This window comes from Grampus griseus (genome assembly GCF_964374135.1).
Source record: "Grampus griseus genome assembly, chromosome: X".
Classification (NCBI taxonomy): Eukaryota; Metazoa; Chordata; class Mammalia; order Artiodactyla; family Delphinidae; genus Grampus; species Grampus griseus.
The window spans coordinates 25,547,298-25,570,518 of record NC_138999.1 but is presented as its reverse complement, the minus strand read 5'-3'; the positions used below and the strand labels follow the sequence as shown (position 1 = coordinate 25,570,518).

The 23,221-nt window shown below is 36.8% G+C and overlaps 1 protein-coding gene and 1 pseudogene across 2 annotated transcripts in view; one reads left to right on the top strand and one right to left on the bottom strand.

Annotated features, from left to right (window-relative positions):
• The window catches only part of IL1RAPL1 (interleukin 1 receptor accessory protein like 1), a gene marked incomplete at both ends in the record, with an annotated part of 1,136,662 nt that overhangs the window by 316,470 nt on the left and 796,971 nt on the right, over nt 1–23,221 (bottom strand). The gene's annotated exons all lie outside the window — the stretch shown is intronic.
• On the top strand, nt 12,462–13,353 carry LOC309839403 (very long chain fatty acid elongase 5-like; annotated as a pseudogene). Its single transcript has one exon. The product of its transcript is annotated as a very long chain fatty acid elongase 5-like (transcript).

Sequence of the window (23,221 nt, the reverse complement as noted above, 5' to 3'; positions counted from 1 at the left end):
TTTTTTGTCTGTGTAATATTTTTATATTTATATTTCTATGATTTGCATGGAATTTGAGGAAGGAATAGGGCAGTAGATTGAATGGTGGCCCCCCTAAAAGATTATTAGAACCTGTGAATGCCACCTTATTTGGAAAAAGGTAGATGTAATTAAGATAATAATCTCAATTACCCAGGCGGGCCCTAAATCCAAAGGCCTGTGTTCATATCAGAGAAGAAATACGGGGCGGGGTGGGGGGTGGTATTCATGTGAAGAAGGAAGTAGAGATTGGAGTGATGTGTCTACAAGCCGAGGAATGGCAAGGATTGCCAGCAGCCACCAGAAGGCAGGAGAGCCACATGGAACATGGAACAGATTCTCCCGCAGATCCTCCAAAAAAACCCCAACTCTACGAATACCTTGATTTGGGACTTCTGGCTTTCTGCACTGTGAGAGGCTAAATTTCTGTTGTTTCAAGCCACCCAGTTTGTGGTAATTTGTTATAGTAGCCCTAGGACACTAATACAAGCACAGATGAACACTTGGGCTCAATTTAACATATTTAACCTCAGAACTTTTCAATAATTTAATTTTCTTATTGAAGTATTTTATATATCTATGTATGAGTGTATCTGTGTGTGTGTGTGTGTGTGTATGCGCAAATCATAAGTATATATCTTGATGAATCATTACAAACTGAACATACCTATTTAACCAGCAACCAGATCAAGAAACAGAACAGTATATCAACATCCCAGAGGTTTTCTTCATGGTCCCTTGCCATCACTTCTCCCCTAAGCAAAGGTAATCACTATCCTGATGTCCAACAATATTTGCTTGTTATTTTAAAAATTTAGATAAATGAAATCATATATTATATACACTTTCAGCCTGGTGTCTTTCATATAATATTATGTTTATGAGATTCATTCACATTATTGTGTATAACAGAGTTCACTCATTTTTATCAATGTAAATTATTCTATTAGGTGACCACACCACAATTTATTTATTCCTGCTACTGGTGATGGACCTTTAGGTAGTTTTCAATTTGAGGCCACTACAGATAGTGCTGCTATGAACGTTCATGTACTTGTTTTGTATGTATGCTGGATATAGACCTAGGAGGGGATGGATAGGTTGTAGATGTTCAGATTTAGTAGACACTAATAAACAGTTTTACAAAATGATTGTGTTAATATACATTCCATTATCAGTATCTGGGGTTTTTCAGGAATGTTTAGGTATCTTGCTGGTGTCATTATGAATGGATATCATGTGCAGCCAAATATATGTGGCATGGTGTTGACTAACATGAAATCATTAGTGTCTTGTACATCCATTCAATACTGCATCACTATAAAGGTTTGGAAAAGGCTGAAAAATGACATGATTCCTGTCTACTCCTGAAACTCTTACTCAGGTAAAGCTCACATGTGTTGAAGTGACCATGGGGCACCTCCTTGTCTACACAGATGACAATGCTAACACACAACACATCATCAGCATAACATGAAGAATGCTATTTCAATCCATTCGAACTCATTATCACCAGAGTATTAGCAGTCTTATGATCCTATGAAAATGAACAACTTTAAGATACATGTTTTTTTTTCAAGTACCCACAAAACCAGGAATACTTACTTTTAGCAGCACTGAATTCAATGAAATAACTTAAATAGTTTATTTAAAATTACAACCCAAACTACATCTGCCTTATCCTTAAGCTTCTGAGGGGCTTTATAAGCTTAAGGCACCATTTTGAAATTGAATGGAAGGAACTTAAAACTCAAATAAATGTATAATTAGTCAAAGTAAGGGGAGACAGGGCTTGATTTCTGTGTCACATTAATTAACATCTAGAAATTCAGTCGACAGTGATTAGAATCTCTTGGGAAGATCAAGGGCAGCGCTATCTGACCCTTCACACTAAATTTTACTCCTTTTAGTATGCTTTAGATTTGTACCAAGCATTTCTTGAATGGAGTTTTGTGATTGTGTGTATGATTTAATTAGCTATAATTACACTGAAATATTTTAACTGAATACCTGTGACATATAGCATGTCTTTTCAAATAGGTATCAAATCATGGTGGAAACAAATGTCATAGTCACATACATTAGCCCCAAGACAATCACAATTACAAGAAGTGCTTGTTTAGTTAAAGGTTGTAATCTAATTCGGCCATTCACTGATATTATTCCTGTCACTATACAAGTTCTCATAATAGGGCATATTTTTAATAGCTGCCCACCTATGATTCAGCTATTTAAACCTAAAATGTACAATTTCAATGCACCCTTAACATTTTAAAAAGTCAAAGTGTAAACTGAATAATAAGACAAAGGACATATAAAAGTTAAATATTTAAACCTGGTATCCATTTAAATAATATCTGGAGAAACTACTTTCTATGGACGGTTAAATGGTTCATTTCAAATGAGACACCAGCAGTTACACAGGTGTACTGGTGATTCTTAAGATTTCTGGGTAAAATAGCATAAGTTTACATAAGTTTCCCACATAATATTATCCTGTTTGAACTTTTTTTTCTTACAAGATCAAGTTAGAAAATTAATGCATTGTTTGAGTCATAAAAATAGGAACGTTATTTATGGTATGCTTTTTCCTATTAATAAATTTAATATGCTGTTAGACAATGTAAACAAGATTTCAGAGATCACTCAGCTTACTAAGGGCAACAAACTTTTTCAACCTATGAGAGGTCCCTCTTTACATTCAAATACCATGTTACCTAGTAAACAGGAAGGCTCTCTAATAGAAAGCCACTCCATAGCTCTTGACTTCAGATATCACTCCAAGTAAAAACACTGAAGTTAAATTATACAATAGCAAGACAACTACAACAACAAACTCTTTCCCTATAAATTCAAGTCACCTTCTCCCCAATTAGCTTGAATTAATGGAGTCTTACCATACCATAATTTAGGTATATTAAGATATTTTTTAAAAAAGAAGATGGAAAATTTCCCCAATATACTGAGTATTGTTGAATGCAAACAGGATTGAATGGATTCCAGACGAACATTGCAGGCCACTTGGGAATGGAAGATACAGAAATGACTTTGGGATGGCCACCAAGCTAGGAAGAGGTCCACAGTCTATCACAGGGAGGGATCTGATTTTTTAATTAAATCAAAATTAGATGTGGTTAGAGAAACTAAAACAGAGAACAAAGATCACAAAGAATTATACAAGGTAACATAGAGGTTATCATGGGAGAATAGGAACTAAATGCATTTGTTTAGAAGGCCAACCATTAAACTATGCAAAATACTACTACTTACTTTTCTAAGTAGTAAATTGAGTCAAGTTTTCTAAATATAATACATTATTGTATTTACAGTATTACTATGTGGAATAACTTTGAGATTTCAGTACTTGTTTCTATATCATGGAAGAAAAATAAATTGTAAAATCTCACAGAATATAAAATTTTAATCCCTTTTACATTATCACATCCATATTTCTCAAAACCTTTGTATAACCTACAATAACTTTAGTACAGTTTGGGTGGTGAGTTTTTAATATAAAAATTACTACTAAAGATAAAAGATGCATACTTCTCAATTTTACTACCTTCAGTACCATTTGTATCTGCAGTGTTGATGCTGCAGAATTTTTTGTTTCACCATTGCCAAATTAACTTCTTTCTTAGGAATTTTATTGCAAAGGCAAAATTAGTGATGAAAACTTTGCCTCGTTTCTGTCAGGGAGTTATCTGATTCAAGACAATTTGTTAGGGTACCTTTTAAAATTGCACCCCCCAAAATAAAATACTTAGGAATAAACCTGACTAAAGAGGTGAAAGACTTATATGCTGAGAACTATAAAATGTTAATAAAGGAAACTGAAGGTGATTCAAAGAAATGGAAATATACCCCATGCTCTTGGATTGGAAGAATATTGTTAAAATGGCCATATTACCCAAAGCATTCTACAGATTTAATGTGATCCCTATCAAATTACCCATGACATTTTTCACAGAACTAGAACAAAGAATCTTAAAATTTATATGGAACCATAAAAGACCCAGGATTGCCAGAGCAATCCTGAAGAAAAAGAACAAAGCACGAGGCATAACTCTCCCAGACTTCAGACAATACTACAAAGCTATAGTAATCAAAACGGTGTGGTAATGGCACAAAAACAGACATATGGATCAATGGAACAGAAAAGAGAGCCCAGAAATAAACCCACACACCTACGGTCAATTAATCTTCAACTAAGGAGGCAAGGATATAAAATGGGAAAAAGATAGCCTCTTCAGCAAATGGTGTTGGGAAAGTTGGACAGCTGCATGTAAATCGATGAAGTTAGAATGCACCCTCACACCATACACAAAAATAAACTCAAAATGCCTTGAAGACTTAAACATAAGACGTGACACCATAAAACTCCTAGAAGAGATCATAGGCAAAACATTCTCTGACATAAAACGAATCAGTGTTTTCTTAGGTCAGTCTCTCAAGGCAAAAGAAATAAAAACAAAAATAAACGAATGGGACCTAACCAAACTTACAAGCTTTTGCACAGCAAAGGAAACCATAAACAAAATGAAAAGACAACCTACAGAATGGGAGAAAATATTTGCAAATAATGTGACCAACAAGGGCTTAATTTCCAAAGTATACAAACAGCTCATACAACTCAAGAACCAAAAACAAACAACCCAATTGAAAATTAGGCAGAAGGGGGCTTCCTTGGTGGCTCAGTGATTAGGAATCCACCTGCCAATGCAGGGGACACGGGTTTCAGCCCTGATCTGGGAAGATCCCACATGCCGTGGAGCAACTAAGCCTGCGAGCCACAACTACTGAGCCTGCAAGCCACATCTACTGAAGCCCACGCACCTAGAGCCCATGCTCTGCAACGAGAGGCCACCGCAATGAGAAGCCTGCGCACCGCAACAAAGAGTGGCCCCCACTCACTGCAACTAGAGAGGGCCTGCACACAGCAATGAAGACCCAACACAGCCAAAAATAAATAAATGAAATAAATAAATTTTTAAAAATTAAAAAAAAGAAAAATAGGCAGAAGACCTAAATAGACATTTTTCCACAGAAGAAATACAAACGGCCAATGGGCACATGAAAAGATGCTCAACGTCTCTAATTATTAGAGAAATGCAAATCAAAACTACAATGAGGTTCCACTTCACACTGGTCAGAATGGCCATCATTAAATACTCAACAAATAACAAATGCTGGAGAGGATGTAGGAGTCCCTCCTACACTGTTGGTTGGAATGTAAGTTGGAACAGCCACTATGAAAAACAGTATGGAGGTTCCTCAGAAAACTAAACATAGAACTACCATATGACCCAGCCATCCCACTCCTGGGCCTATATCCAGACAAAACTATAATTCAAAAAGATACATGCATCCCTATGTTCATAGCAGCAGTATTCACAATAGCCAAGACATGGAAACAACTTAAATGCCCATTGACAGATGAATGGATAAAGAAGATGTGATACATATATACAATGGAATACTACTCAGCCATACAAAGGAGTGAAATAATGCCATTTGTAGCAACATGGATGCAACTAGAGATTATCATCCTAAGTGAAGTAAGTCATAAAGAGAAAGACAAATACCACATGATATCACTTATAGGTGAAATCTAAAATATGACACAAATGAATCTATCTACAAAACAGGAACAGACTCATAGACATAGAGAACAGACCTGTGGTTTCCAAGGGGGAGGGGGTTGGGGGAGGGATGGAGTGGGACGTTGGGGTGAGCAGATGTAAGTTATTATATATAGAATGGATAAACAACAAGGTCCTACTATATAGCTCAGGGAGCTATATTCAGTATCCTTTAATAAACCATAATAGAATACAAAAAAGTATATATATGTATAACTGAATCACTTTGCTGTAAAGCAGAAATTAATACAATATTGTAAATCAACTATACTTTAATTTAAAAAAAAAGGAAAAAAAAGACAATTTGTTAGGATGTTTCATTTGTTTCATTCTGAAATATATGCCAGGTCCAAGAAATAACTTGTCTTTGCTCCTAAGGACTTCCAAAAGTGTAGCTTCTAGAGTCTTCTCAAAGGTATCAATAATTTAATAAAAAATTAAAAAGAGCATTCTAAATCCTGGGGTGTTTTCTCCTAAGCTTCTCTGGATAAGGTGAAATCAGAGTTATTATTATTATTATTTATTAATTTATTTATTTTTGCTGTGTTGGGTCTTCGTTTCTGTGTGAGGGCTTTCTCTAGTTGTGGCAAGCGGGGGCCACTCTTCATCGCGGTACGCGGGCCTCTCACTATCACGGCCTCTCTTGTGGCGGAGCACAGGCTCTAGACGCGCAGGCTCAGTAGTTGTGGATCACAGGCCTAGTTGCTCCGTGGCATGTGGGATCCTCCCAGACCAGGGCTCGAACCCATGTCCCCTGCATTAGCAGGCAGATTCTCAACCACTGCACCACCAGGGAAGCCCCAGAGTTATTATTATTAGGCCAACCTCAACCCAGGGCATTTCCCTAGAAGAGAGTTGATCTTGGACATCCAGTAATCCATGGTTCTCAGACTTAATTGCTTCATCTGTTTGTAACTCTTGCAGAATGTTAAGACATAATGAACACAGCTTTCTCAAAGTAGATTCTTTGAGAATAATACCGCAATCATGTACTGAGCCTTTCCTTCTTAGGCACTTGGTGATCAAGAATAATAATAACAACAGCAATAGTAATAATGGCCTATTGTACTTCTAAAAGCTGGTAACTCAATGGTGTAGAAAGAAAATTATGAAGCAAAGTGAAAAGTGTCATGATGGAAGCATGGGCACAGTATTATGAGAGCACAGAGGACAGTCTTAATAATTATGCGAGGGTGTCACACCTATCAGTATACACATGGAGTCTCACGTTTGTCCTAGAATCACTCATACTTTCCATCACTAAGATGCATAGTGAGGAATTTTTAAATTCACATACCATACTCACTGGACTCTCCCCTGACCATATGCTAAGGAACACTAAGTATTTCTTATCAAGGGCAGGTTATGTAACAGATCTTTGATTAGAGCCTGATTATTAGTGCCAGGGGTTATTAGTAGCAAACATTCGTCAGTGCTTAGACATAGTAACTCAAGAGGACACATGTTGGGAAAATGCTATTTCCCTGACAGCCATTTGATTTGTTGTCCATCTATTATATGTGAATTATTAGTTAGATTCAGTAAACTGTGATCTTTGCTTAAAGCTATCATTTGTCGAGAATGGGTTTAAGCCTAGGTTTGTGAACAAGTATCTTTTCTTTAACAACAACAAAAGCAACAAAAAGTCTTTGCCCGTTGAAGGATTCTGGTTCAAAGTTAGGAAAGGTAGCTTTATCAATTATACCTAGGGGGATGAGTCACAGTAGTTAAAGTACCATTTTATTCCTCCTAAAGACAACAGATAAGCAGTGCCACGGCAACTAAATGTACAGTTCTTTGTGTACACAGTTAAAGAGTTCATGCATTGCTCAGAAACCTAGAGAAATCACAAAGTATAATTTTTCTCTCTTATATCTTTGATACCATTTGTTAGATTACTACCGAAATGTTACAGTAGCATTGGTTGTGGTTTAAGAACAGAGGGATGCTAGCCCAAGAAAGCACTGCATGCTGCTTTCCTAAGTAAATCTTGCTAAAGAGAGTGTCTTTTCCTATTAATTTTTGATGGAGATGAACATTCCCATGGCTCTGGGCTCACATACTTTTGTTGGACCCTACCTGAGTGAGATGGAGCTGGTGGCCTGGAATAATGTGCTGGAACACTACCACAATTGCAGCTCTCTAACGAGGATTTCATTAATCCACTCACGGATCCATGGTAAAACCATGAATATACCTGAGATGATTTTTTTTTTGATCTGACTACAAAGAAAGTTTGCTGAACAAATTGATGGTGCAAATAACATTGTATACTACATGTCTTTCTTGAATAATGGTAAGGAAATAGGGTCTTAAACTATTTGAGAAGTAAATTTGGAACACAAACGAAAAATGCTCTTCCTACATGAGAGCTAAATATGGTAATCAGAAAACAGAAGTGATGCTTTCAGGACCTAATTAATAAATGGCTTTGTGAAAAAAATCCTTTGGATTAGCAACACTGGAGTTCTTTGCTTGAATTAGCTACAGGGCCTTCACATATGTTGCTTCCTCTACCTGGCTCCCTGTCCCTTACCTCTCCGCCATAGAATTTTCCATAGTCTTTAATCATTTACTAATTTTTGTGAGTATTTTGTTAATATATGTCTCCCCCAATAGACTACTTTTGTATTTGTTCATTGTTGCCTACCTACCACTGTGGGCTGGTTCACAAAAGGCACTCAAAACTTATTTTTTGAAAAAATATATTATACACACACACATTTTGTGATCTCTTTCTCTGGGGAGTATCTTGTGGGTAATTAATTCTGTTCAGTAATTTAGCACCTTTAAAAGAATATTTCTGTAAGCATTATATTTATAGTCTATATTTCATAGAATGTTTACAGTAAAAAATAAACTTCACAATTAGTTCTTTTGGTTTTAAGTTATGGAAACCTGTTTGAACTAGTTTTAGCAAAAGGTAGTTTCTTAAACGCATATATGGCTATCTCAAACAACCCAAGGGCAGGGTGATGGTGTGAAATGGAGCTTTATCCAAAAACTGTGGAGAAACCAGAATTTGCTCTTCATATCTCAACTCTGCCTCTCATTATATATTTGTTTCGTTCCTTTCCTCCCTCTCTCTTTCCACAGCCCCACCCCCACCGGTAGAATCACTTTTTGGTTCTATTTCTAAAGCACATCAGAAAATATCTACTGCCAACAGCCTGTGAGTTTGCAACATTTCCATTTAAGAGCTCAAAGTTTCACTGGATGATCATTTCCCAGTTCTAACTCTAAAATCCTGAGAATGGACTCAGATTAGCTCAGCCTGGGTCAGGAGCCAACCTCTGGCTATATCTCTACAGATGAGGTGGGGTCACTTTGTAAAAATGTGTTTGCTTCCACTGTAACCATTCAAAAGGAGGAGGGAGGAGGAAAAGCCAGTTCCCACAGACATGGGATTGCTGGGAAGGCAAAACCCTGCAGAGGGTTGTATGAAGAAGAAACCTGGTGATCTTTGCCCGCCACTTGCATCAACATCCTTACAGTTACCTTTTATTATGTGTTAATAAAGAAGCAGGCACTGAAGACTTGGTTTGGGGGGGGGGAGAACTGTTGTATCTCAATATGAATAATTTCTGCATTTCAGGGAGAAAAAATAATGGAGGCAATGGAGACAAAAATGAACATTCAGGAAGCAGCCGCATGACCCGATTCATTCTTCTCTATACCTTAAAACTATTTTTCCTTATGCACAATAATATAATGAGATGAGATGTGACAAGATTTTCTGATTATTCCCTTTATGACTATGTTGAATGTGTGATAAATTTAAGATGGAAGTAGGGCTGGGGATATCCTGGGCACTTGGGCATAGTATTGGTTAATCTCTTTAGAATATGGTAATAAAGGCAGGCAGCCTTCTTACAAAGGGATTATAGTGGGGACATTTCACAAAGTAAGAGTGGGATGGCCAGAAAAGCTGCCCCTCTGTCCTTTCAAATCAGATGTGAGGATAATCACAGAGATCACTATCTTGGCTTTCCAATGATAAGCAAGGCATCCTGTAATCATTCTATCCCTGATTAACTTTCACTGGTATTGATTTTAAAAGACATTTTTTTCATACAGAAACTAGAAGTGACTTTCAAAGAGAATAAGATCTCTTGGAGAAATGACATTCTCAATAAAAGAATTTTAAAAGAAGTCTCTAAACAAGGACATTGTTCCTACTGGCAAATGATATGACACCCATAGAAACATGGAATTGTATAGTTTGACGATTCCTTAGAGAAATCATGACTAACCCTTTATTTTATAGACATGAAACCTAAAGTTCAATGACAAGGAGACATTTGTCCAAGATTCGAGTATATTCTAGGGAAAATAATCTAAAAAATTGCTATCTAAGTATATTTAATAACAGCTGGTCTAGTGGTAAAAGCAAGTAAGTCTAGCTCAATACATGTATAATCAAATATAAGAAAAAAATCATGTTTCCATTCAAATAATTAAAATGAAACTTAGGTTCCTTTTTTGAGATTCATTCATTTATTTTTTTTAAAAAGTACTGTTCTTACAAGTTATATGAAGAACTGTAACATTTTTGCTAAAAGTTTCAAATTCTTAAAATTGAATGAGGTCAATGGCTATTTAGGACAGGGGTCAGCAATCTATGGCCCATGTCTGTGTTTGTAAAAAAAAAAAAAAAGTTTTATTGGAACACAGCCATGCCTATTCTTTTTTTGCATTGTCTGTGGCTGCTTTTGTGCTGCAAAAGCAGAGCTGAGTAGTTGGGACTAAAACTGTATATCTCACAAGACTAAAATATGTACTATCTGGTCCCTTTAGAAAAAGTCTGCAGATCCCTGTCTTAGGGCATGTTTCCAAATGGCCATCTTGTAGCAGTCATGGTTATTTCATGAATATCAATTAATGCACCTTAACTATTCTAAAACTGTTTCATAGTCAAATGTCATATTGCATGTGCCATGCATATAGGTATCTAGGAATAAAAATAGTCAAGCTTTTCTAGTCATAAACAGTATTCCAATCTCCTACACACTTGTTTCTTGGTATCTGCATAGGTATATGTTTTCGTTTTAGCCTCATGTGGCTTTTATTTTATTTTTTTAATTGAAGTATACTTGATATACAATATTATATAAGTTACAGGTGTATAATATAGTGATTCACAATTTTAAAGGGTATGCTCCATTTATAGTTATTATAAAATATTGGCTATATTCCCTGTGCTGTACAATATATCCTTGTACCTTATTTTATACCTAATAGCTTGTATCTCTCAATCCCATACCGCTATATTGCCCCTGCCTCCTTCCCTCTCCCCACTGGCAACCACTAGTTTGTTCTCTATATCTGTGAGTCTGCTTCTTTTTTATTACCTTCACTAGTTTGTTGTATTTTTTAGATCCTATAGACTTTATAATGTTGATTTACTTATATTTCTCATATAAGAAAAAATTCTGCAGGCAGCACTTGAAACACATAAACAACGGTTGCCACTATAAAAAATGGATGCCACAGGCACTTATCTATGCCCTGATGATCTTCAGACTATAATTGCACATTTGAAACATTAACAAAAATATTTTAGAAGTCACTTTTCCTAAAAAATGCTTTAGTTTATCATAGCTCTAAAGGAATGTAAAGCAAAGGTAAGAAACCTATGGGCCACATACCCACCTTTTTGAGAAATAATAGAAGACAATCCTTTGTTATTTAAAGGATATAGGTTTGAAAATTAATGACTTAACACTCCAATCCATGAATGTTCTTATCGGTCTCCTACTACGTGGCAAGTTCTAGTTAATAACTGAGGTTATAAAAAGGATAAGATATTATCTCTGCTTTTGAAGCACTGACAGTTTCTTGTACTTTATATTTACTAAGAACTTCTGGGACATTAACTAGCATAGCTATTTTAGTTTATGAAAGCTGCAGCTCAGAATTCCTCTCTAATGAATTCATGTTTGTAGGATGCCAGTATTTTCTAGTTGGTTAAACCAAGTGTTTGTTTTATCACAAAATTATTTCCTGGCACCACATCACAAAAAAACCTTAACTTCATGAAGAATTAAACATACTCATAGCCTTATACTGAAGAGTCTGGGATAATATGGTAATTTGTTTTCTCTGAAACAACATAGCAGAAGAGTTGCTCTATTTCCAAAAATGCCAAGTGGTACATCAAGGTCAAATAAGACTGCTTTCACCAAAGAAATTTATCCTATGTTTGTAACATCACAAATAACTACGAAGAGAACGTCTTTAAAACCATGAGATGTTAGATATGGATGGGATCTTACAAATCATTTTACAGCTTAAGAGTAATAAGTCAACTGAGGTGAGGTCAGAGGCAATTCCATGGTATTTGGAGAAGGATGAGGGGCAAGATACCCCTTGGCCCATGGCTTAGATTGAAGAATTCAAATTTAGATTTGGTATCATTTACAAATGAATTTATATACTCACTCAAAGAGCTACTGATAGAATTGAAAAAAAGCTATTCATATTCTTTATATTTGTGTTAAATTACAAGTACATACCAACCACAAGGTACAATGAACTGATATTTTAAAAAATTAATCTCACCATTATTCTTTTGAATAGCACAATAGATGTCATTTTTATGGTACGGACTTAGTAAGTTACATATGTACATTATGAATATCAATTTGTGGTGGCGGGTCCTGCTGGCCGGTGCCTCCCTCCCGCCTCCTCCTGGCTCGGCTGACGCCGCCAGCCGGATGACGCCGCCAGCCGGATGCCGCCGCCAACGCCGCCTCGCCACTTCTTGGAGCCGCAGCCGCCCTCGGCCTAAGAGGTTTTAAAATGGAACACTCTGATGCAGCACCTAGTACCTATTACCAGGCACTGCTCGGCCCCCGAGATCCCAGACTAAAAGGATGGTTTCTTCTGGACAATTATATCCCTACTTTGCTCTGCTCCATCCTATGGTTGCTAATTGTATGGCTGGGACCAAAATATATGAAGAATAGGCAGCCGTTCTCTTGCCGGGGAATTTTAATGGTGTATAACCTTGAATGCACACTGCTCTCTCTATGTTCTGTGAGTTAGTGACGGGAGTATGGGAGGGCCAGTACAACTTCTTCTGTCAGGGCACACGCAGTGGAGGAAAAGTAGACATGAAGATCACCCGCGTGCTCTAGTGGTACTACTTCTCCAAGCTCATCGAGTTCATGGACACCTTCTTCATCTTGCGCAAGAACCACCACCAGATCACAGTCCTGCACGTGTACCACCGCGCCTCCATGCTCAACATCTGGTGGTTCGTGATGAACTGGGTCCCCTGTGGCACTCTTATTTTGGTGCCACACTTAACAGCTTCATCCACGTCCACGTGTACTCGTACTACAGTCTGTCGTCCGTCCCTTCCATGAGGCCGTACCTCTGGCGGAAGAAGTACATCACGCAGGGGCAGCTGCTTCAGTTTGTGCTGACCATCAACCAGACCGGCTGCGGGGTCATCTAGCCGCGCGCCTTCCCTCTTGGTTGGTTGTATTTACAGATTGGATACGTGATTTCTCTGGTTGCCCTCTTCACAAACTTCTATATTCAGACCTACAACAAGAAGGGGGCCTCCTGGAGGAGAGAACACCAGAAGGACCACCAGAACGGCTATGTGACGGCCATAAACGGCCACACCAGCAGCTTTTCTTCCCTGGAAAACAATGTGAAGCCGAGGAAGCAGCATAAGGACTGAGGCCCAAGGGTTGACAGCTTATGAACCACGTCGTCTGATTGTAAGCACGTATGAATTGTGCCCAATGCTAGTTAACAGGTGCTGTAACTAGTCGGCCTACAATAGTGTGACTCATGCAGGACCTCTTCCATCAGTTCCAAACCCCTAGAAAATGTAGACAGATTTTCCAAGTAGGCATAAGAGTTTTAACATTTCTGGACTCTCACTGACCCTTGCGCTAGACTGTGGAGGGCAAGGTGTTGTAGTACACAACACTGCTGTTGCCTCATTAGTTATAGCATGATAGGTGCTGAATTGTGATTCACAATTTAATAATACTGTAATCCACACTTTTTTTTTTTTACTGTAGATCATGCATGTGATTGTAAATTTGTATAATGTTGTTACAGAAGAGAAACACACATGCCTTAAAATTTAAAAAGCAGGGCCCAAAGCTTATTAGTTTAAATTAGGGTATGTTTCAAGTTTTTATTCATTTCTAATAGCTCCGTTCAGAAAACTCAAAGACCATGATTTATGAAACTATCGTGTGACACATAATTTCAAGTGACTTGTACAAGTGAAATCGGCACCTTCAGTTTTGTAATATTGGCTTTAAATCAGGCAGGTTCAAGTCTAGTGGAACAGTCAGTTTAACTTTTTAATAGATCTTTTTTTTTATTGAGTGCCACTATTAATAATGTAAAATGGGAGGGGGGTTCTAAAGCAGTCTTGATGAAACTTCCAATATATATTCTTTGTCTTCAAGATTTTAGGAAGTGTGTAGGATGAGTAGCCCGTTTTAAATTTCAGAAGTGCTAAGTGTTTTTATACAGGAGACAAAGCCCATTTTGCTTTCCACTTGTGAGAGCAGATACATATTTTCCAAGAGAGATGATTAAATGTTTACCATTTGACAGAGTCCCATAGATGAGCAGTGGGGAACTGGTTGCCAGGGTCCAAATTTGGATTGATTTCTGTACTGCTATCTGTTTTGACACAAACTTCTTTTGAAAATGTGCCTAGCTTACCAAAATGAATAAAGGTGGGGAAAGGACCTTAAATTTAAGGTAAAATTAAACAGATAGCTGCAGCATGAGAGAACTGGGAAACTGGATAGAGATGGTTTGTTTAATGTAAATCTAATAGCACCTGTAATTTTTTTTCCTGCTTCGAATCTAAAGATTTGTCTAGAAATACTTGTTTAAAAATAAGACCGCTTATCATAAAATCATGTCTCACACCCTAGAGGCGTGATCTAACAGATAAGGACTGTTGTGTGTGTCATTTTAAAGTACTGGAATTTAGCCTCTGAATACCTCCTCCACTGGAGGAAAAAAACATTCATTGAACCACTCATGACACATCTGAGAAGGTCGTTGGCAATGTATAAATGAATTGGTGGTTTGATATTTATGTAAATATCAGTTTATCATGCTTTAATTTTGCACATTCATATTATAGGGAGCCAGTTGGTTCTCTTAATTAGTCTTGTGGGTTTTCTGTTTGGAAGGAGTCACAGCATCTGTTTACATTTACCTTATCAAATCTAGAATGTATATATTTGTAAGTGTATGTCTTCCTAGGTACTAGCTTGCGAATGTCTTTACATATTTCATTACAGAAACTATAACATTCAATAGTGTGCTGTCAGAGTGTGCTTTAGCTCATCTGCATATACCCACAATGTTAAATAATGTCTATACATTAATCATTAAAATGTTTTTGATTAAAAAACAATTTGTAACCTTGACTTGGCATGTCATTTTTTTACATTCTAAAAAAAAAAAAGTAGACATGGTCTTGAGTTACCTAAGTGTTTAGAAGCCACAGAGGAAGTGGCATGCTAAGGTGGCATGGCCATGAAGGATGAGACTGGAACTAAAGCCTGAGATCCAGATCCAATCTAGCATACAGACCCTGCATTTACGTATATTGGTATTAGGACCCCAATGAAGCCATGTTCTGGTTGAAGTAAGATATTATATCATAATATCCATATCTACCCATCCCTCAACTACAACATACTGCACATAGTAAGTATATGTTAAATGTATGCTTTCTTCATTCACATTGTAACTGACTTCCCCAATAATTTGTAATCAGAAGATATTAAGAATAAATCACTAAGGAAACAATGGATTGTCCGAGGTAAATTATCCAAACCAGATATTTGATCCACTGTTGGATCAAGTATTTGGATCAAATATCAAACCAGATATTTGATCCACTGTTGAAGTTTTGAAAAATGAGAAATACAGGAACACATGTAGGTCTGTGCTATACATTACCCCAAGTGGAGAGCTATTATTATGAGCTTAACTCAGGTCAACTTAGGCCTCAAACCCTACTTTAAATGCCCTTCTTGCAGAGGAACCAAGTATCAAAACTAAAACAAACCAGAAAAACTACTACACTTTGACTGTAAGCATGAATAGCAAGTCTGACACCTTTCTTTTGTTGATTTGAATAATTAATTTTTACTATAATATTGATAGTGTAGACCTGGCCTCACTGTAAAAGATAGAAAAAGGAGGAAAAATACTCATAGCATACATACATAAAAAATATATCCCATTAGGAAAATGGGGAAAATGTATAGAAGAGGGAACTCGACGAAAGATCATGAAAATTTTCAACTTCACTACTGATCAATAAAATATAAATTAAGATTACACAAGATTTCAATCACATTATTTTTTATCATACTTATAAACGGCAAGGATATGGAGAAATAGAAACTCTTAGACAGTACTACTGCATACACAAATCAGAACAACTATTTTGAAGAACAATTTGGAAATATATGTCAAACACGTGCAAGTCTTATTGCTTCATGCCTCCACTTCTAGTTATAGACCCTAGGGAAACACTTATTCTTGAGCATAAAGATGCAGGTACGTGAATGTTCATTACAGTATTGTTCATTATTGCCACAATAACAAGAAACTCTAAATTACCAATCACAATAGATTAATAAAAAATGAGTAATATTTATTCAATGGGCTATTATAGAGCAGTTAAAATGGATGAACTTGAGCTACAGGTATCAAACTTGATACGTATCTAGACATAATGATAAACAAGGGAATGGAATTACTCAGAACAGAATTACAATGGAATACTACACAGTCAGAAAAAGAATGAAATGCTGCCATTTGCAGCAATGTGGTTGGACCTAGACAATATTATGCTTAGTGAAATAAGTTAGAGACAGAAAGGCAAGTACTGTATGATATCACTTATATGTGGAACCTAAAAAATAATATAACTGAAGGTAGATGCAAAATAGAAAGACTCAGATATAGAAAACAAACATGTGGTTACCAAAAGGGAGAGGGAAGGAAGGAGGGACAAAGTAGGGACATAGGATTAACAGATGCAAACTACTATGTATAAAATAGATAAGAAACAGGGATATTATTTATAGCACAGGGAATTATAGCCATTATCTTATAATAAACTATAATGCAGTATAATCTTCAAAAACACTCAATCACTATGCTGTTCACATGAAATAAAATATTGTAAATTAACGATACTTCAATTTTAAAAAAGACATAATGATAAACCAAAAAAGACAAATTTCAGAAGAATAGGTGAGCATAATAGCTTTATATAAACTTTAAAATATGCAAAATTATGCTCTATATTCTTCACATCTATAGAAAGTGAAAACTGTTAAACATGCATGAAAACAAACATCGAATTTAAAATAACAGTTACTTCTGTGGTGAAAGTAGGAAAAGGGAAAAGAAAGAGTACATGGGGAACTTGGAATTTATCTAATGTTTTATTTTCTTTTTATTTAAAGTAAATATGGCAAAATGTTAAGATCTTATAAAGCTGAATGAATGGTGGATACATAAATGTAAATAGTATATCAGTGTTTTCAAACTGTAGGATGATACCCGTACTGTGGGTCTGAAATCACTTTGAAAGATTGAGGCTTATAGTTTTAAAAAGAATAAAGTAAAAAAAAATAAGAAATATCAGTGTAAACTGCAGTACATCTAAACAGTGTTTTGTGGATAGTTTGCTTCAGTTATTTGTATACTTATGTATGTATGTAAATGTGATATAAAATAGGTTTTCTTACTCTGAACTTTGGGTAGAAATGTTTTAAAGGTACTGTATTATATTATTCTGTACCATTTCTATCTTTTCAAAATATTTCATATTTAAATTAAAAAAATATATTATTAATCGAAAATATTGGGAATCAGTAGAGTTTTAAAAGACAGCTATAACTTTTAAATCACAGAAAGAATTAGGTCTGTTTAACCACTTATAATGTTAAATATATTTTTAAAAATATTGATATCTCAAAAGGATAGATGAGTCAGTGAACATGAAATTTGAACTAAGAGTCTCTGAGTTACAATTTAATGTTTAGTTCTCTGAGTTAAATTGCTTTTTATAAATCAAAGTTTTTCTAAATCTTAAATCCCATTCAGACATGTTTATTTTGCTGTATTTGAATTAAAGCTTAATATATTGGCATTTTTAAGTTAGTTATCATTTAGGTTTCTTGGAGATGTAACTCTGGAAATGTAATGAGAAATCCTTACATGATGAGTAACCATCAGAAACTAGATTAAGAGAATAAATGAGAAAGCAGGCCAATGACTTTTGACCCTTATATATATATATTTTTTCTTATTTTTCTCTACTAGGGCAGGGTTTCAAAGCCTCCACAATAGCCAATATGCTTGGCCTCTGATACACACAAATTATTTACTCCATTTATGTATCACTTATGTCAGATAGTATGTTAAGTTCTAATAAACTGAGTGGGAGGTGGCAGGGGGAGAAACCTGTATAAAATAGTTCCAAAATGAAGCCCTTATCCTGTGGAAACCTTTCAGAAAATATACCTATGATTTCAAAACTGTGTTTATGTGTCTTTATTGCAGAAGGTATTAACAAAAGCCAGCTCATATACATTTCCATTTAAAGTTTTCTTAGTGTCATTGATACCAGTTGTAAATTATTAAAATTGGAAGATATTGAATGAAATCAAGACAACTACAGACTATATTGGCATTAGTTAGCATATCCTTGACATCTAAATTTATCTATTCTAATAAGCTATATAATGCACAGAAACACAATTGTAAAATGCTTTTGTAGTAACAAAATGTATTTATCGCTGAATTTATACCTTTGGCACTCAAAAAAGTTGCAGATGGGCCATAATTCATAGGGTCTATATATCTTCCAAATTTGTTTGTTTGCTTTATTCATGTCTGCTGCTTTCAAAAAGGATTTTGAGATAGACTGTAATAAAAGGCCCATGCAATAGGCTTGTTGACCGGAAGATAAATTATCTAAAGCATTACAGTAAGGAAGAGAAGAAATGGTTATTGAGGGGGTGGGTGAAGAACATATAATTATACAATAGTATTAACTAGAATAGTTACTTTAATTATCTACTAAATTTAGCCTGTACTTCCTGGAAGTCAAGACAAATTTTTAAAAATCAGTATGAATCCTATATGTCTAGTTGTAGTTAATCAGGATAGATAAATTCGAGTTTTAAATCTAAGGGACACAACTTTTTAAAAAAAAATCATGAATTTTTCCATAAGGAACACTCAACAACATAATGGATGACATTTTAAGTATTCAATGGGGTTTTAGAGAAGTCATTGAAACAGTCTTCCCTTGACCATGTTGTATGTCAAACCGGGATAAAAAGCTAAAGGGGGGCTTCCCTGGTGGCGCAGTGGTTGGGAGTCCGCCTGCCGATGCAGGGGACACGGGTTCGTGCCCCGGTCCGGGAAGATCCCACATGCTGCGGAGCGCCTGGGCCCGTGAGCCATGGCCACTGAGCCTGCGCGTCCGGAGCCTGTGCTCCGCAACGGGAGAGGCCACAACAGTGAGAGGCCCGCGTACCAGAAAGAAAAAAAAAAAAAAGAAAGCTAAAGGGGATCTTGTTTGTGTAGCTCAGCAGGCTGTATATTACAGATCTACAATGATTCCATCTGTAATAATTTATAAGTTTGGCAGCTAACATACTTGAGGAAAAAATATTGTTTGAAACAACCTTGGTAGACCAAAGGGGGTGGATTATTTGAGAAAATGGATACTTCAGATGAGAAGAATGTTTTTGTTACCTAGTATGGTAAACTGAATATTGGCCCCCAAGAGCCAGGTCCTAATCCCTGGAATTTGTGAATGTCACTTTATATGGCAAAAGGAACTTTGCGGATACAAGGAAGTTAAGGATTGTGAGATGGGGAGATTATCCTGGATTATTCAGGTGGTCCCTAAATTTAATCATAAATCTCCTTTTGAGAAGGAGGCAGAGAGATCTGACTACAGAGATAGAAATCAGTGGGTTACTGATGCAAGATGCTATGCTGCTGGTTTTGAAGATGGAAGAAGGGACAAAGGAATGTAAGAAATGTAGCTCTAGAAGCTCGAAAAGGCAAGGAAATTGATTCTCTCCTAGAGCTTCCAGAGGAATGATAGCCCTACTGACACCTTGATTTTGGTCCAGTAAAACTGATTTTGGATTTCTGACTTCCAGAACTTAAAGAGAATAAATGTATATTGTTTTATGCCACCAAGTTTGTGTTAAGCTGTCACAGCAGCCACAGAAACTAGTCTACCTAGGATAACATGAAAAATATCTTTACCAAAATAAAACATTTTAAAGTATCATATGCCATAGGATACTGGCCCAGTGTTACAGTCTGAATGCTTGTGTCCCCCCCCAAATTCATATGTTGAAATCCTAGTGCCCAATGTGATGGTATTAGGAGATAGGACATTTGGGACGTAATTAGGTCATGAGGGTGGAACCCTGATGAATGAGATTAATGCCCTTAAAAAGAAGACCTAGAGAACTACCATGTCCCTGCCACCATGTGAGAACACAGGAAGAGGTCTGCAGCGTGGAAGAGGGCCCTCACACAACAATTCTGGCACCCTGAACTAGGACTTCTAGCCCCCAAAACTGTGAGAAATAAACTTCTGTTATTTATAATCTACCCAGTCTATCATATTTTTACACACAGAATGCAAGGAAATCAATTGCTGATTGCTTGGGGGTGGGGTTTAAAACTTTTTAAATCTAATATTAAAATCCTAAGAGGATAATTTCAGGGCTAGTTATGAATTTTTTGGTTTTTCTTATGTATTTTAGATAATATTTGCAGTGTTCTCTTATTGCATTTTTGGTAACATTTTCAGTATTCTCTGGGAAATTAAGTAAAAGGCTCACTCTAGAATATAAGGCCCAGTGGGAAAATAGGGCCTCTTCCTCCTCTCTGGGTTGAAAGATTGGATCTTATTTGTAATTTACAAAATCTGTGGTTTGCAGAGCAGCTGAACCAACAGGAGGCAACACCATTCTTATTTGAAAGCTGATTTCCTTTAGTAAAGCGTCAATACTGGGTGTGACAAAATAGACAAGAAACAACAGTTCTTCAACTGACAATACTATATTAGTGGGGATCCAGGCTGTGAAGCAGACTACCTGGAGTATTTTTCCTTAAATTACTGATACAAACCACTTTAGGAGCTCTAAAGAAACAAATCGACCAGGGCATAAGCCTAGAGCGTCCTGCCTTGTTTTTCAAGAGGCTGAAGCAGGGTTGCCCAGTGCAGACATGAGAGCTTTAGAGTTTAAAAAAAATGAGGGAGCCAGCAGGATGAACCCAGAAAGTCTGATGTATCAAGCCTCTAGTGAAAGCTTCTCTGGTGGCTGGCTGTGAAATGCAGAAATTCAAGCTGTATAGCTGAGTTTCCCCCGGATGTTGGCTGTTTGCTAATGCATGATAACCAGCAGCTCCTGACTTAGATGAACTCCCCACTGACTGCTAGAGATTGCCATCATTAGGGACCTTGCTTCCTCTGTGTTCCCAGAGGACTCTGCATCTACTCCTGCACATTTTCACACTGCACTGAAGTTATTCATTTATCTGTCTCTTCCACATGCATCTTGGCTTATTTCTTTTTGTGTCTCTAGCACCGGCATAGTGCCTAGTATTTAGAAAAAGCTGAATAAATGTTTGCTCTATGAATGAATGGAAGGAAACTCCGGATAAGTCTTCTGACAAAATCATTAGCCAGGATCTTTAAATTCTAGGAATCTTGAGGCTGATGGGGAATTTGACAATGCAGGGATCAGGTTACCACTTGAACCCACATCAATCTTGGCATCACTAAAAGTGATAATCAGACACTAGGGAGTCACTGCTACATGCTCCTGTAAACCCTACTGAAGTTCTTCCACTTCACTGGGATTGCTTGGACTGGAAGATCTATGCGGACAGGCGCTTATTTTTACTCATTTTGATATTAGAAGAATATAGAATAGTGCCTAACATATAGGTGATCCTTAAACTGTTACCCAATGAGTGAGTAAGCTTAGAGGACAGAGTTGAGAAGGTAGAGACGGATGATAGGGAAATCAGAAAATAAGTGCTTATAACAGTCCGAGTATAAGGGACAATACCTGGTTTGGACTTTGCCACCCTCAACAGAGTTCCCCAGTATTGCTTCCAGTGGCAAACACGCCTTTCAGGGGCTCTGGAGTGGATTTTCCTGCTGTATATCCACTCCCCTGGCCTGGCTTCCCTCAAGAATCCCTCCTGGATCTTCCAGTTGTGCCCATTCATTTTGTTCCCTCCAAATCAGGGCTCTGATGGGCCTCTAGTGACCCTGAATTAGCATAACATAACATGACGCATTGTACCACTAACATTGATAGCTATAAGAGTACAAGAATAAACCAGGAATTCTGAAGACTCCCCTTCTTGCCCATCTCCTGGACTCCCAAAAGAACTATCTCAGAAAATTTACTTCCAACCTGTCTCCATCTCAGAGCAATGGTGACACTCTGATCACTGTGGCCTCACCCACAAAGATGAGTTCTCTCACCTGCTCCAGCATCCACAGTGATACTTTTGTAGGGACCCTGTCTCCTGTTCCTACTGAAACTATTTGAATATGTGGTCTCCAGCATTTAATGATCTCTGCAACTCCAATGAGCCTCACTCATTGGAGGGCCCCCTTAATACCCATCTATTCAAAGTACATCACTCATTGCCCACAATCTAGCAGTAAGACCAAGTGCACAGATAGGACGCTGGAATACATTTTCCACAGATACAATTCCTAGGTTCCCTCCCCACACCTCTACTTCAAGAACTCTCCCAGAACCTCCCTCTCCACACTTCCATCCTTGAGTAGTGCTTGACTATGAGAGAGAAACAAAAGTATTTAAATTCATGTTATTTTTATATTATTAAAATGCTATGGTACATAACATTTTGTGTATATACTATTTATGCTTACTCATTTGTTTTTCTTCAAGTTGGATCGAAAGACTTTCCAATTCCTAAGATTTGTAAGCAGCACATATTTTTGGTGGAAGTGGTGTTCTGTTAAACCATACAGAGTAACTCTTTGGAAAAGTCATAATATCAAGCAAGGCCACACTACACTTTTTTTCTCCGGCAGGAGAATTAGATTTACAACCACACTGCTTTTCCTATTTTTGCCCTTGTGCAGATACATTTAGAAGAGCTGTATAATATGTGCTTTTTTAAAACACATATATTTTTAGCATTCACTAAAAAAATGAACGATACCATAAAGTCTTAGTCTTTAGATATCTGGAGGTAGGGATTAACTCCGTAGAGCACTCTTCTGTCCATCTGTGTGTGCATACTCCAACAAGTATTTTGGAATTCTGAGAACTCTGCAAATGATGTTATCATGCAGAATATTCTTGAGAAAAGATTTCCTTTGTTTCATTAAAAAAAACTTCTATCGACTTAAATAACAGGCATGGTCTATTCTGATCTATTCTTTTTTTTTTCTTCTTCTTACAGTAACCATTTTTTGCTGTGCAGACACTACTGTTTGCTCAGAG